At 42.7% G+C, this 14,344-nt stretch overlaps 1 pseudogene; it reads left to right on the forward strand.

Moving 5' to 3' along the window:
• Positions 1-606: 606 nt before the first annotated feature.
• LOC142837495 (uncharacterized) overlaps positions 607-14,344 on the forward strand; it is a 34,898-nt pseudogene continuing 21,160 nt past the window's right edge.

Genomic DNA, 14,344 nt, shown 5'->3' on the forward strand with positions numbered 1-14,344 from the left:
TGGTTTTTCGAAACAGGGTTTCTCTGTAGCTTTGGAGCCTATCCTGGAACTAGCTATTGTAGACCAGGCTAGCCTCGAACTCACAGAGATCTGCCTGCCTCTGCCTCCCGCGTGGTGGGATTAAAGGCATACGCCACGGCTAAAATAGCATTTTCTTTCTATTGTATGTGTCTGGGAATATGGGTAAATGTGTGGTAGGTGTGTGCATGCCAAGGCCCAAATGTAGCAGTTAGAAGACAACCTGGAGGATTTGGTTCTCTCCTACTGTGTGGGTACTCAAGATCAAACTCAGAGCTTCAGCCTGGCCCTGCCTGGGTCTCTCTGCCTGCTGAACTATCCTCCCAGGCCCTAAGTTCATATATACGGGTTGTTCTACAGCCAAGGGTGCTAGTTTGGAAGGTTGTAGAACTTAATCATTGTGGCCTGGCTAGTTAGAAGAAAAGTGCTTCCTATAGGGAAGCAAGTCCAGAGCTCCAGTGTGGGGGCTATGGCACATTCCAAAGACCTGCTGGTCTTGCAGGGCTTTTTCTTTTGCAGTTCCAAGCGAATCTTCCTCCCCAGGGTTGTTTTAGCTTCTTGGCTTGAAAAGAACAAGAAATGAATGAAATGAATGGTGCCAAGGTGAGATTCCCTCCCCGCCCCCCCCCCCGCCCCCAGGATCTTGAATCTATTGTCTGGCAAATAGCTTTGTACTACAGAGTTGTATCACCAGCCCCAACTTGAAATCGGGATGCTGAAGAGATGGCTCAGATGTTATTAAGAGCACTTGTTGCTCTTGCGGAGGACTTGGGTTCAGTTCTCAGTACCTGAACTGTGGCTCACAAGTATCTATAACTCTGGTTTTAAGGAATTTGCTGTCCCATTCTGATTTCTGCAAGCACATGGTGCACACACACACACACACACACACACACACACACGTAGCTAAGCATTCATACACACAAAATAAATCTAAATAACTGAAACCTTGGAAATCAGCTGGGGTGGTGATGTACACTTGTAATTCCAGCGCCCGTGGGTAGATGAGGGAAAATCAGACAGCGAAGCCTACGTTTCACTCTGTAGTAAATTCAATGCCACTCTGGGCTACATGAGACTCTGTCTCAAACAAAACAACAGCAAAAACTAGGAGCCAGAAAGATGGCTCAGTCGGGAGATGGTTCAGTGGATAAAGTTCTTGCTGCCCAGCTTATTGGCCTGAGTTCCATCCCTGGAAGCCACGCGGTGTGACAAGAGAACCAAATCCTGCAGGTTGTCCTCTGAGCTCCACACACACACACACACACACACACACACACACACACACACACAAAATAAATGAACAAAATGTAATAATAGCTTCCACAAACCTGAAATCCCTCAGGAAGACCATGTCAGTTGTGCTCCTGTTGTTCACGGTCTCTGCTACTGAGTGTCCCACGTTTCTTTCCTTGCCTTTATTGAAAGACATCAGAGACTCTGATTTCTCTCCTTCTCTTGTGGGGGTGGGGAGGAATCAAGCCCAGGGCTGGCACAAGCGAGGCAGGCCCCCTGCTACTGATCTCCACGTCCTTCTGTATTTTTCAATTTGAGACAAAGTCTTACTGAATGACACAGTCTGGCCCTGAATTTACTCTTTAGCTCAGCTAGGCCTTGAACTCTTAATCTTCCCTGCTCAAACTCCTGAGTAGCCGAGGTTACAGGCCTGTACCTGGGACAATTTCCCTTTCCTTGTTAAAGTGAAAACATTTCACTGAGTGGTGGTGGCCACGCCTTTGATCCCAGCTCTCAGGCAGGCAGAGATAGGCCAGCCTGGTCTACAAAGTGAGTTTCAGGACAACCAAGGATACACAGAGAAACCCTGTCTCAAAAAACAAAGCAAAACAAAACAGAGACAGACAGACAGACAAGAAAAGAAAACATTCCTAGTAAAGCTGAATACCTTTAAATTAAAAAAGTATTCTTTACTTTCAAGGCCTGAAACTCACTGTGTAGACCAGGCCAGCCTCAAACTCAGGGATCTGCCTGCCTCTGCCTCTGCCTTGATCTGCTAGGATTAAAGGTGTGAACCACCAAGTCCAGCTAAGGTGAACATCTTTTGACCACTGCCATCGCCTGCCTTGTCTAAAGTTCATCTTCGGATGTATCATTGAAATATAAAATTACTGGACTCTTTTAACACGTTTCAGTAAGATGGTTGCATGAATGAATGAGCATTAGGGTTTTGATTTGATTGCAAAGTATTTAAAGGTTCAGTTTATTTTCTCCCAGAGTATAGTAAGTACTCAGTGACTCTGCTCACAAGACAGTGGAACACAGTTTTATATTCCTAGTCCTCAGAAGCCACTGGAAGCTTTTAATTACCTGTTTTGTTTCATTTGTTTATTTGTTGTTGTTGTTTTGGTTTGGTTTGGTTTGTTGTTTTTGAGACAGGGTCTTGCTGTGTAGTCCTGGCTGACCTGAAACTCACAATGTAGACAACTAGTCTGGCCTCGACTCACAGAGATCAAGCTGCTTCTACCTCCTGAGTGCTGGGATCAAAAGTGTGCAGCACAGTCCCAGCCTTGTTACTGTGTTGAGATAGGGTCTCACACTGGTCTGGAACTTAATGTCTAGCTCTTTTTGGCTTCTGACTCACAGCCATCCTCCCTCCTCAGCCTTAGGAGCACTGAGTTTCTAGGCAGGCGTTAGCCACCACACCTGCCTGAAATGGGGGATTTACTGTTTCAGGGGACAGTGACCTTTGAGGACATCACTGTGGACTTCACCCCTCAGGAGTGGCAGGGGCTGAACCCTGAGCAGAGAAGCTTGTATAAGGATGTGATGTTGGAAAAGTACAGCAACCTGGCCTCTGTGGGCAAGGAGGGCATTGTGGCTAAGGTTGGGGGCTGGGAGTGCCGGCCTGAAGTCTGAACTATACAAGCACCTGCTCGAGGTAGAGCATATTTGCTTCTAGGCCGCTTTTCACTTTTGGGCTATCCTATGTGAGCCAGGATTAGGATAAACCAGGAGAGGAGTGTGGTGCCAAGTTTTATGGTTGTTTTATTGTTTTCTCCCTATTTTCTTGCCTGTGTGGGTGTGGGTGTCCATCCATTTGGTGTGTATATCTATGTGTGATGTGGGCATAATCATGGCATGCCAGCTGGAAGTCAGAGGACAACCTGGAGGTTGAGCCTCATTCGACCCCTCGACCGACCTTATTTGAGACAGGGTTTCTAATTCACTCCAGAATACACCCGACCAGCTGGTCCACGGACCTTCAGGAAGTCTCCCGTCTCTGTTTTGCTGGCATTACGGACGTGTCCCTACCATGTCAGTTTCCCCCTAAGTTCTTCAGGTCCGCACTCAGGTGCTGACACTCACAAAGCCAGTGCTTCACCCCCTGAGCCATTGCCACACCTGTTTGGTTATTGTTTTTGTTTAAAGATCATTTTTCTAAATTTAGTGTGTATATGCATGAGCATGTGCCATGTGTATACAAGTGGCCTGGAGCCATAAGAGGCCATCAGATCCCCTGGATTTGGGGTTGTGGGTGATTTTTAGCCACTGGAGGTGGGTGCTTGGAGCCTGACTGGGGTTCTCTGGAAGACTAGCAAGTGTTCTTAACTGCGGAGCCACCTTTCCAGTCCAGTTTTCTTTTATTTTTAATAATGAGTATCTGTGTGTGAACATATTCAGGAGAGTTCTGAAGAAGGCATCTCTCCAACCCCTGTTACAATCTCTTGACTAGTACAACTAGCAGTTGGTCCCTGGGAGCCCATCGACATGGTGGCACAGAGTGCATCAGCCACTTCCTCACTACAGCTACACTAAATCCAATTCCCTGAGACCAGAATAGCCCCACTGGTGACGTCTAACATCTTCATCTCCAACCACAAGAGTGCAAATGTTAAGGAACATTTCTCCTTAATCCATTTCAGAAAATGACCAGAATATTGAAAGGCTGGTTGGGATGTCTGTAAATGTGGAGAAGGCCCTCAAGATAGGTGTTATATCAACACTCAAAAAAACATTCACTGCCGGGCGGTGGTGGCACACGCCTTTAATCCCAGCACTCAGGAGGCAGAGGCAGGCGGATCTATGTGAGTTCGAGGCCAGCCTGGTCTAGAAGAGCTAGTTCCAGGACAGGAACTAAAAGCTATGGAGAAACCCTATCTCAAAAATCAAAAAAAAAAAAAAAAAAGAAAGAAAGAAAAGAAAACATTGACTAAGCAAAAAGGTACTGCACCTAAAAAGATGTTTCTCTCAAGCAATGACAATGTTCCTTCAAGAATCAGGTTCCCAGAATCCCATCTACTTGGAAGCCATTTGAGATGTCGTTTTGATAGGAAGCCTTGCATATAAAAAACAATTCTCAGGAATCTAGAAAATCAGGTGACCCCAATTTATGCAAATCTATGGAAAAGCAGTTTGAGTGTAATGCCTGTGGCAAGTTACTCCATTCAAAGCCACGCCTTCAGAGGCACCTGACATCCTCAGCAGCGAGATATCCTTTAAATGCAATAAATAAGAACATTCAAAATGCTGTGGAACCTAAGTAAACATCAGAAAACTCATCCAGAGAGAAAAGTCTATAAGTGTGGTGAGTGTGGAAAAGCCTACAGGCAGAAGACCAACCTCGTTCAACACCAGAGAAGTCACACCAAAGAGAAACCCTCTAGAGGCCAAGCTTGTGGGAAAGCCTTCTTCTGGGTGTCATCTTACAGCCATCACCAGAAAATCCACAAGGACGAGAAAGTCTACAAGTGTGATGAGCGTGACAAGTCCTTCCAACAGAACTCAGCCTTTAGTCAAGAGAACACTCACAGGAGCAGAAGCCTCACAGATGGAAGGACTGTAGTCAAGAGAGCACTCACAGGAGCAGAAGCCTCACAGATGGAAGGACTGTAGTCAAGAGAGCACTCACAGGAGCAGAAGCCTCACAGATGGAAGGACTGTAGTCAAGAGAGCACTCACAGGAGCAGAAGCCTCACAGATGGAAGGACTGTAGTCAAGAGAGCACTCACAGGAGCAGAAGCCTCACAGATGGAAGGACTCTAGTCAAGAGAGCACTCACAGGAGCAGAAGCCTCACAGATGGAAGGACTGTAGTCAAGAGAGCACTCACAGGAGCAGAAGCCTCACAGATGTAAAGACTGTGCGGAATCTTTCATTTGCACGTCTGCTCTTGTGAGCAACAGAGAACACACACGGGAGAGAAACCCTACAAATGTGGGCTGTGTGAAAAGGCTTTTGCCCAGGAAGGAAATGTCATTGGTCATGAGAAGATCCATGCTGTGGTGAGGACTTACGAGTGTCCTCTCTGTGACAGGGCTTTTGTCCAGAAGGAAAAGCTTACTCAACATAAAATCCACACTGGAGAAAAATCTTATGAGTGGACTAGATGTGAGAAAACCTTCTCTCTGAAGTCAAACCTTCGAATTCATCAGAAAATTCACAGTGGAGAAGGAGCCCATGCATGTAACGAATGTGGGAAACCCTTCAGCTGCAAAGAACACCTTGATTTTCATAAAAAGCTCCACACTGGGCAAAAACCTTATAAATGCTCTGAGTGTGGAAAAGCCTTTGCTGACAAGTCTTGTCTTGACGGACACCAGAAAAGAATTCACACTAGTTGAGCACTTCAAAATTATGGGAAACTTCATTTATAGGATGCCATGGAACAGTCACCCCAAAAATTGACTGCAAAATAAACTAAAATTTTGAGTCTTATCACAGAGAACATGGAAGACTTAAACTCGCTGTGACTATCCTTTGAGGATCAGCTTAGCTCATTCATCCACAGATACTTGTTTAGTCTTTTTAAAATGTATGTATATATATATGTATATATGTCATGACCGTATAGATTCCTGGGGGAGCGAAATGCTGACTTCAGGTCCCATGGAGTTACAGGTGGTTGTGAGCTGCCTCATTTCGGTGCTGAGACCCACTTCATTCCTCTGGAAGAGCATCAGGTGTTCCTAAATGCTGAGTCATCTCTCCAGCCTCCCATTTCACTTTTTAAAATTATCTATCTATCTAGATATATTGTGTGTATGTATTCATATCACACAATATATGGTTGGGACAGCCACCTAAGTTCTGAGAATTGAACCTAAGTCCTCTGGAAGAGCAGACAATGCTCTTGTACCATCTCTGCAGCCCCCATTTTACTATTTATGAGAGGAAATCTTGTCACATTGCCCAGACTGGGTTGCAACTTCTGGGTTCAAGTGATCCTTTTGCCTCAGCCTCCTAAGTAGCTGGGGCTTCAGGTAAATGATATGTCTGCCACTCAGCAAATATTTATTAAGTGACTTTTAACTAATATGACTAAACAGATACCAATAAACCATACATTTTATGGAGTTTCTTATGTTTTCTTGGAGTTTTAGTGTAGCGAATAATAGCCAGTGGTAGCCATTTCTTTGACAGTTCACATCATAAAATGTAATGTTATGAATCTGTGCCAGGTTAATAATATATTTTGGTTGGAACTTTTTGTTGCTGTTATTGTTAAATAAAAAACTTGGAATTCCAAATGACACGCAAGTACATGTGTGTGTGTGTGTGTGTGTGTGTGTGTGTGTGTGTGTGTGCCTGTAACTCAGGAAAAGTAACTCACTGCCTTGCATGTGGGATTCACATACTCTAACTCCAAGCTACATCCTCAACACATTAGAAATCTGAAAAGTTGTAAAGGGAAGCTAGAAGTGATGACAGGAGCCTATAACCTCAGAACTTGAGAGCAGGAGACGAGGGACCCAGGGTTCAAGGACAGCCTACGGGTGCTGAGATTGTTCAGTAGGTAAACACACTTGCTTCTCATGCCAGCAACTTGAGTTTGATCTCCTTCTACCTTCACATGGTAGAAGGACCTCCTCCTATGGATTGTGGTACATGCACAAATTTAAAGAGGTGCAGGGTGTTAAACAGATGCCTAGGTGTTGAAGACCATTTGCCTTCTTCCAGAAGACCTGAGTTTGATTCCCCTCACCCATGTTGGATAGCTCACACCTGCCTGAATCCCAGCTTGAAGGGATCTGATGTTCTCTTCTGGATTTAAATGTGTCCACCCACATTCAGAGTACACAGAGACACGCTGACACGAACGGATAGAAATCCTTCTTTTAATGGTTGGGAATGAAGAGGAATGGGGAGGCATGTTTTCCTGAATTTAAGTCTCTGGTCCTCCCCACCTCACTTGATTTTCCAAGAGAGAAGAATTTATCTCACCTGGTAGCTTGGAGGAAAAGCAATCTTCAATGGTAACTCCAACCAACGGGAGTTTCCTGTGGGGTTTTGTTTTGTTTTGTTTTTTGTTTGTTTGGTTGTTTTCTATCTTGAAAGATTTGTTCACCCTAGCTGCTTCTGATGTTGTTTTTGTATACCAAGTCTCTTATGACTGAACCTACCTGGCAAAGCCAAGAGTACACACTCAGGAAGGTAAGGGAGCCAAAAGATAACATCTAGACTTGGTCTTATGTAGGTGGGAGAGATGAGGGTCTCATACAAACTCAGGTTCCTCTTGACAGCTAGAATTATAGGCATGAACTACAACACCTGGCTAAGTCATTCTGAAAGCCTAGCTTAGCAGAAGGTTAAAATGGGTGTTTAGTAGACTGGGTGTGGGTAAAGTTCTCACCACCCAAATATGAAGCCCTGAGTTATAATCCCAAACACGTAACTGCACCCATATAGAAATCTGGGTGCAGTGGTGTCTACCTGTGACTCCTGAGCTGAGGACGGGGAGACAAGAGGAACTAGGAGTTTGCCTGTCAAGGAGTCTGATTCGTTGAGCTCTCGGTTCAGTGAAAGACCTTGTCTCTAAATGGTTACAGTTGGGAGAGACAGGAGAAGCTACCCAACATCAACCTACCATCTCTACACACATGCATCGCATACACATGCACACACACATGACCGTGTCCATGTAATAAATTGAGCGCCCAAGAAGTTTTTGGGAACCAAAGGTAAAGTCCATTACAGGGGGAGTAGTTGGTTCTAAGTTCATTAAAATCATGGCTAATTAAAGTCATGGTTAATTTATGTGAGTTATATCATGTAGATTCACTTTGCTTGTATATACATACACATGAACTAGTATATCATAATTTCTTTTGAGACAGGGTTTCTCTGTATAGCCCTTGCTGTCCTGAGACTTTCTGTGCAAAGCAGGGTGGCCTAGAACTCAGGATCAACCTGCTCCTTCTTCCCTAGTTCTGGGATTAGAATCATTAAAGTGCCTGTTGTGGGGGTGCATGCCAGTAGGATTTGCTGAAGGAGGCAGAGGCAGGAGGATCACGACTTCGAGGCCAGCCTGGGCTACACATTTATTTAAAAAAAAAAAGAAACTTTAAACTGCAACACCCTGCCTCTTGTTTCTCTCTCTCTCTCTCTCTCTCTCTCTCTCTCTCTCTCTCTCTCTCTCTCTCTCTCTCTCTCTCTCTCACACACACACACACACACACACACACACACATTTTTATTTATTTGGAGTGGTGGCATGTGGGGGTCAGTCCTGACTTTTCTTCATATTCATCTCTGGGATCAACTCAGATTCTCGGCAGCAGCAGTTCCTTACCTACTGAACCACCTGATAGCCTGATGTGGAACATTGGTTTAAGATGTATTACATTCCTTTATGCTGTGGAATATTGGTTTAATGAGCCAAAGATGTGCTGCATTCTTTTATGCTGCATTTGTTTAACTCTGCAAAACTGTGTGACTTTGCCTGTCTAAAACACCTGTTGGTCTAATAAAGAGCTGAACAGCCAATAGCTAGGCAGGAGAAAGGATAGGCGGGGCTGGCAGGCAGAGAGAATAAATAGAAGGAAGAAGAAAGGGGAGTGAGAAAAGGTGGAGAGCAGAACGCCAGGGCCGGTGCCCTTTCCTCACAGCCAGACACGGAATAAGAAGGAAAGGAACGATATACAGAGATGGAGAATGGCAAGAGCCCAGAGGCAAAAGGTAGGAGGGATTACTTCAGTTAAGAAAAGCTGGCTAGAAATAAGCCAAGCTAAGACCGGGCATTCATAGGAAAGAATGAGGCTCTGTGTAATTTTTTGGGAGCTGGGTGGCAGGTCCCCAAAGAGTAAAGGCTAAAGAAAGCAAAAACCTCGACGGTAAATTGACCTGATTTTCTGAGACAGGCTCTGTAACCCTGACTGGCCTCTCCAGCTCATTATAAAACCTTGAAATCCTGGTCCTCCAGCCCGCATCTCCTAAATACAGTGATGATTGGCTCGTGTGACCACACCTGGCCTGTATTGGAGGTGAAGGTCAACCCAGGGCTTCTTGTTAGTTGAGCACTCTACCAATGGAGCTATTTCGTCAGTTCCTTCACACTTAAAAAAAGGGTTTTTTTGGGGGGGGGCTGGAGAGATGGCTCAGTTTAGCACTTAAGAACACTTGCTTGCTCTTCCAGAGGTCCTGAGTTTTCATAAACATCGGTAATGGTATCTGACTCTCTTTCTGGTGTGCATGAAGACAGACCACTCATATACATGAAACACATGAATAAGTCTTTGAATTTTTTCCTTTTAAATGTAAAAAGAATTACCCTTTGTATTTTAAGTGTGTTTTAGAGCACTTGTTCTCAGTTTTCCTAATGCTTCAAGCCTTTAACAAGCTCCTCATGTTGTGGTGACCCACCAACTAAAATAACATTTTCATTGCTACTTCATAACTAATTCTGCTGCTATAACTAACCCAGTCGATTGAAAACAGCCCCTAATTTCATCTTTTAAGATAAAACCTTTACTTAATTTTGCCCCAAATTTCATATATCACCAGGCTTTTGGTATTTTTATACCCTCAAAATCTTAACTTTCGTACATGATCTTACATAGTTTAATACTGTTAATTTTATAAGCTCGTTAAGGTTAACGACAAGCTATGTTTTAGCTTTTTGAAGGTAAAAGCTTTTGTTTTTTGAGGCAGGGTTTCTGTGTAGCTTTGGAGCCTGTCCTGGAACTAGCTCTAGTAGACCAGGCTAACCTTGAACTCAGAGATCCACCTGCCTCTGCCTCCCGAGTGCTGGGATTAAAGGCACGTGTCACCACTGCCCCGGCAGAATTAAGGCATGTTTTAATGTGTGTAGGTGTTTTGTTTTCATACCACAAAGCCAGGAGAGAGGGCATTTGATTCTCCAGATTGGAGTTACAGATATCGTAAGCCACCATAGGGATATGGGCTTTGCACCAGGGGCATGAGGTGCACAGCTGTTCCTGGAATGCTAGGAATGTCGTTTTATAACCTGGTGATCCTTTGCTGTCTGAGACAGGTTCTGCCCGTATCTCCCAGCATTTAGGTTTTTATTCAGGATGTTTCCTCTAAATCTTGAGCATTGCTTTTAGACCATAAAACTCAATCTCATGAGTGAAGTTACTTGTGGTTTACAACACCCTAAGTGACTCTGTGCTTTCTTAGGGCCAGGCCAATCCTGACACCCACAGGCACTGTGTACCCCAATCTAGCTCTCCAGTGCTTATCTGTGTGCACGAGGCACTTTGCTCTCTACGTCTCCCCATTTTTCAATAGAGGCTGTGTTCGAGTGCACTGCCTCTATGGCTAGTATTTTAATACAGGCAAGCATAAGAGGACTTTAAGTACAGCTAACAGAAGACAAAGGAAAGGTTGGTTTCTTTCATAATTTAGTGTAATATTAGTTGTTTTAATAATCATACCCGCCATTTTACTTTTTTTTTATTTCAGTAACTCATTCTGGAACAGGCAATCAGAGATCTGAAGTGGCAGTAACTGTTACAGGATCTAACGTAGAGAATTGTCACAACTCCCGATTCACCTGATTTCTCTTTGTATACAGTCTTTAATCAGAACTGGCCTTAGAGGTGAAAGCAATCCTTAGCGTGCAAATCAGTATCAGACTGTCTCCTACCACAGGTGTGCCGTTAACCCGCAGAAAACAGGTGTGTGGAGTCTGCATTTGCAAGCTAAGAATTAGCTAGCAGTATCGTCGATAAATACGACAGATTCACGTTTAGGGCAGTCACACAGGGTCTGTTTCCTCAGAGTCTCAGCTTGATGAGTTAGATGCTGAGGCTGCCCTAAGGCACCAGTTTACTCTTTCTCTTGGGCATCTCCTTTTGATGGATGTGTTGTCTGCCTTCAGATGTCTCGATAGTCCAGTGGTCTCTAGATGCCCTAGCTGGATGCTTCAGATCGGGAGCCATCTGAGACTGTTTAGTTTTCTGTAAAGACGTGACCTCACCTCAATGTTAACAGAATGGAGGGCTCTTTCTTTTATTTAGCATTTACTTTAGGTTGTGACTTCTTAGGGGAAAAATGCTTTAGGGCAGCGGAAAAAATGATTATCATTTAAAGAAAAAAATCGATCTAGGTGGTTGTAGGGCACATCTTTCTTCCCACTTGAGAAGCTGGGACAGGTGGATCTGAGTTCCAGGCCAGCCTGGTCAGCAGAGTGAGTTCCAGGACATCTAGGACTATTACAGAGAAACCCTGTCTCAAATAAACCAAAACAAAAAAAGTTTAAAGTTAACATAACTAAATATAGTACAACATATTGGAAAGTGGATATAGCCTCTTACCTTGGTTTATTAATAGTTTAATTTGTTAACTAATGATGGTTTGGTGTTTGATAATAACTTTACCCTGTGTATAGTAAGGGATTTTAGTAACACGATTGCTTTTTAAAATTTTTAAATTATTTAATAGTTTAAGGAGAAGCAGTCATTAGCCTTCGGTTGAACGAGAGTCCTAGGAAGGACATGTAAACAGTTATTTGACAAAGTCAACTTCGAGAGAAGATAGAATAGTATTTTCTGGAGATTTCCAGGCCTCGTATCATACCTGTAGCTGTGTTTTGTAGCTGACTGGTTAGGAGAGGCATTGTTTGTCTCTAGTGAGGCTTAGCACAGACCTTTACACACCTGATAGCCAAGAATGTCCAAGACAGAGAGCCGTAGTTTCCGGTATCCAGTGCACGTCCATTCATTACTAATTACGTGCTAGATGCTTGGAATAAAGCAGTACCTTTAACCTGTGTTAAAAATGCCTTTAGTAGAGGTTAGGCTCCTGCAGTTTTCTTTTTATAATTTTCTCACTTGTCGGTGTCTGGTTTAAGATTTATTAGATCAAGTGTAAAATTAAACGTGCTTCATTAACAGTGGTCATTAATTTTCTTAAGGATTTAACTTAAAGCTGTAATATTTGAGATCTTTACATTTTAGTGCAATTGTAAGTTTTATCTTAAGACTCTTTTATTAGGTTGCAAGGTATTTGGAAGTATCTGAGAAATAATCACAGAAACTCGATTGTTTTCCCTTTCAGGATTGTTTTTATGTAAGCAAAAAAGTTTAGACACAGCTGATAATTGTAAATGAGAACAATAATCTGAGTGATATCCAAGGGCAACCGTGGAGAGAGAAAAAACCTGTTTAAAGGCTTCAGTTTCTACTACAATTTGTGGGCAGTGTGATAGTACAGAGTTTTAGGCTGAACCAAAATAAATAGGTAAGAAGCTTGAAAATCTACTTTTTACTGACGATTTTGGTCTAATTTCCTAGGGTCTCCAATGAAATGTGAGAAGTATACGACTATATTGGCGGCCATTAAATCATTAAGTAGAAACAAATTTTAAAACTTTTAAAATTTATTTTTAATCCATACTAAGCTGCCTAGATTGTTATTTTTATATGTGTTAAGGTGTACAAAAAATTTAAAATTGGAGTTTTAGTAATAAAAGACAAGATAAACTTGTTTTTGCTGGTGTGTTACTAAATGGATGAGTGGGTTTTTTTTTCTTTTTTTATTGATATTTATTGATCTCTACACTTTGCTCCCCTCCCTGCCTCTCCCCTCCCCCCCTTCAGACCTCCCCTAAAGTCGCCATGCTCCCAATTTACTCAGGAGATCTTGTCTTTTTCTACTTTCTATTTCCCATGTAGATTAGATCTATTTAAGTCTCTCTTAGTGTCCTCAGTTTGTCTAAGTTCTCTGGGACTGTGGTTTGTAGGCTGGCTTTTTTTTTGCTTTATGTTTAAAAAACCACCTATGAGTGAGTGCATGTCTTTCTGTGTCTGGGTTACCTCACTCAAAATATTTTCTAGATCCATCCATTTTCCTGCAAAATTCAAGATGTTAATTTTTTCTGTTGTGTAGTACTCTGTGGTGTAATTGTACTACATTTTCCTTATCCATTCTTTGGTCAAGGAGCATTTAGGTTGCTTCCAGGTTCTGGTTATGACAAACAAAGCTGCTATAGTTGAGCACGTGTCCTTGTGGCATAATTGAGCATCCTTTGGAGATATACCCAAAAGTGGTGTTACTGGGTCTTGAGGAAGGTCGTTTCCTAATTTTCTGAGAAATCATCACACTGACATCCAAAGGGGCTGTACCAGCTTGCATTCCCACCAGCAATGCAGAAGTGTTCCGTTTTCCCCACAACCTCTCCAGCATAAGTTGTCATCAGTGTTTTTGATCTTGGCCATTCTTACATGTGTAACATGGAATCTCAGAGTTGTTTTGATTTGCATTTCTCTAACAAAGGATGTTGGACATTTCCTTAAGTGTCTTTCAGCCATTTTAGATTCCTCTGTTGAGAGTTCTCTGTTTAGGTTTGTACTCCATTTTTTATTGGATTATTTGTTCTTTTGATGACCAATTTCTTGTTCTTTGTGTATTTTGAAGATCAGATTGTATATTTTGTATATTTTGGACATCAGACCTCTGTGTGATGTGGGGTTAGTGAAGCTCTTTTCCCATTCTGTAGGCTGTTGTTTTGTCTTGTTGACCGTGTCCTGTGCTTTACAGAAGCTTTTCAGTTTCAGGCAGTCCCATTTATTGTCTCTCTGTGTCTGTGCTGCTGGAGAAGTGGGTTCCCACTTTCTCTTCTATAAGGTTCAGTGTGGCTGGCTTTATGTTGAGGCCTTTGATCCATTTGGGCCTGAATTTTGTGCATGGTGATAGATATGGGTCTATTTTCATTCTTCTACATGTTGATATCCAGTTATGCCAGCACCCCTTGTTAAATATACTTTCTTCCATTTGATATTTTTTGCTTACTTGTCAAAAATCAGGTGTTTGAAGATGTGTGGGTTGATATCCGGGTCTTCTATTTGGTTCCATTGGTCCTCCTGTCTGTTCTTATGCCAATATCAGGCTGTTTTCAGTACTGTGGCGATGTAGTAGAGTTTGAAGTCAGCCATTGTGATGCCTCCAGAAGTTCTTTTTATTGTACAGGATTGTTTTTTAACTTTTCCATATGAAGTTGAGTACCATTCTTTTGAGGTCTTTGAAATATTTTGCTGAGATTTTGGTGGGCATTGACTTGAATCTGAGTTATGTGATTCTTATGGGTAAAATTTATCATTTTTCTAGAAGATACACAAAACCATTAAACA

The sequence above is a fragment of the Microtus pennsylvanicus genome, chromosome 1, assembly GCF_037038515.1.
Source record: "Microtus pennsylvanicus isolate mMicPen1 chromosome 1, mMicPen1.hap1, whole genome shotgun sequence".
In the NCBI taxonomy this organism is placed as follows: domain Eukaryota; kingdom Metazoa; phylum Chordata; class Mammalia; order Rodentia; family Cricetidae; genus Microtus; species Microtus pennsylvanicus.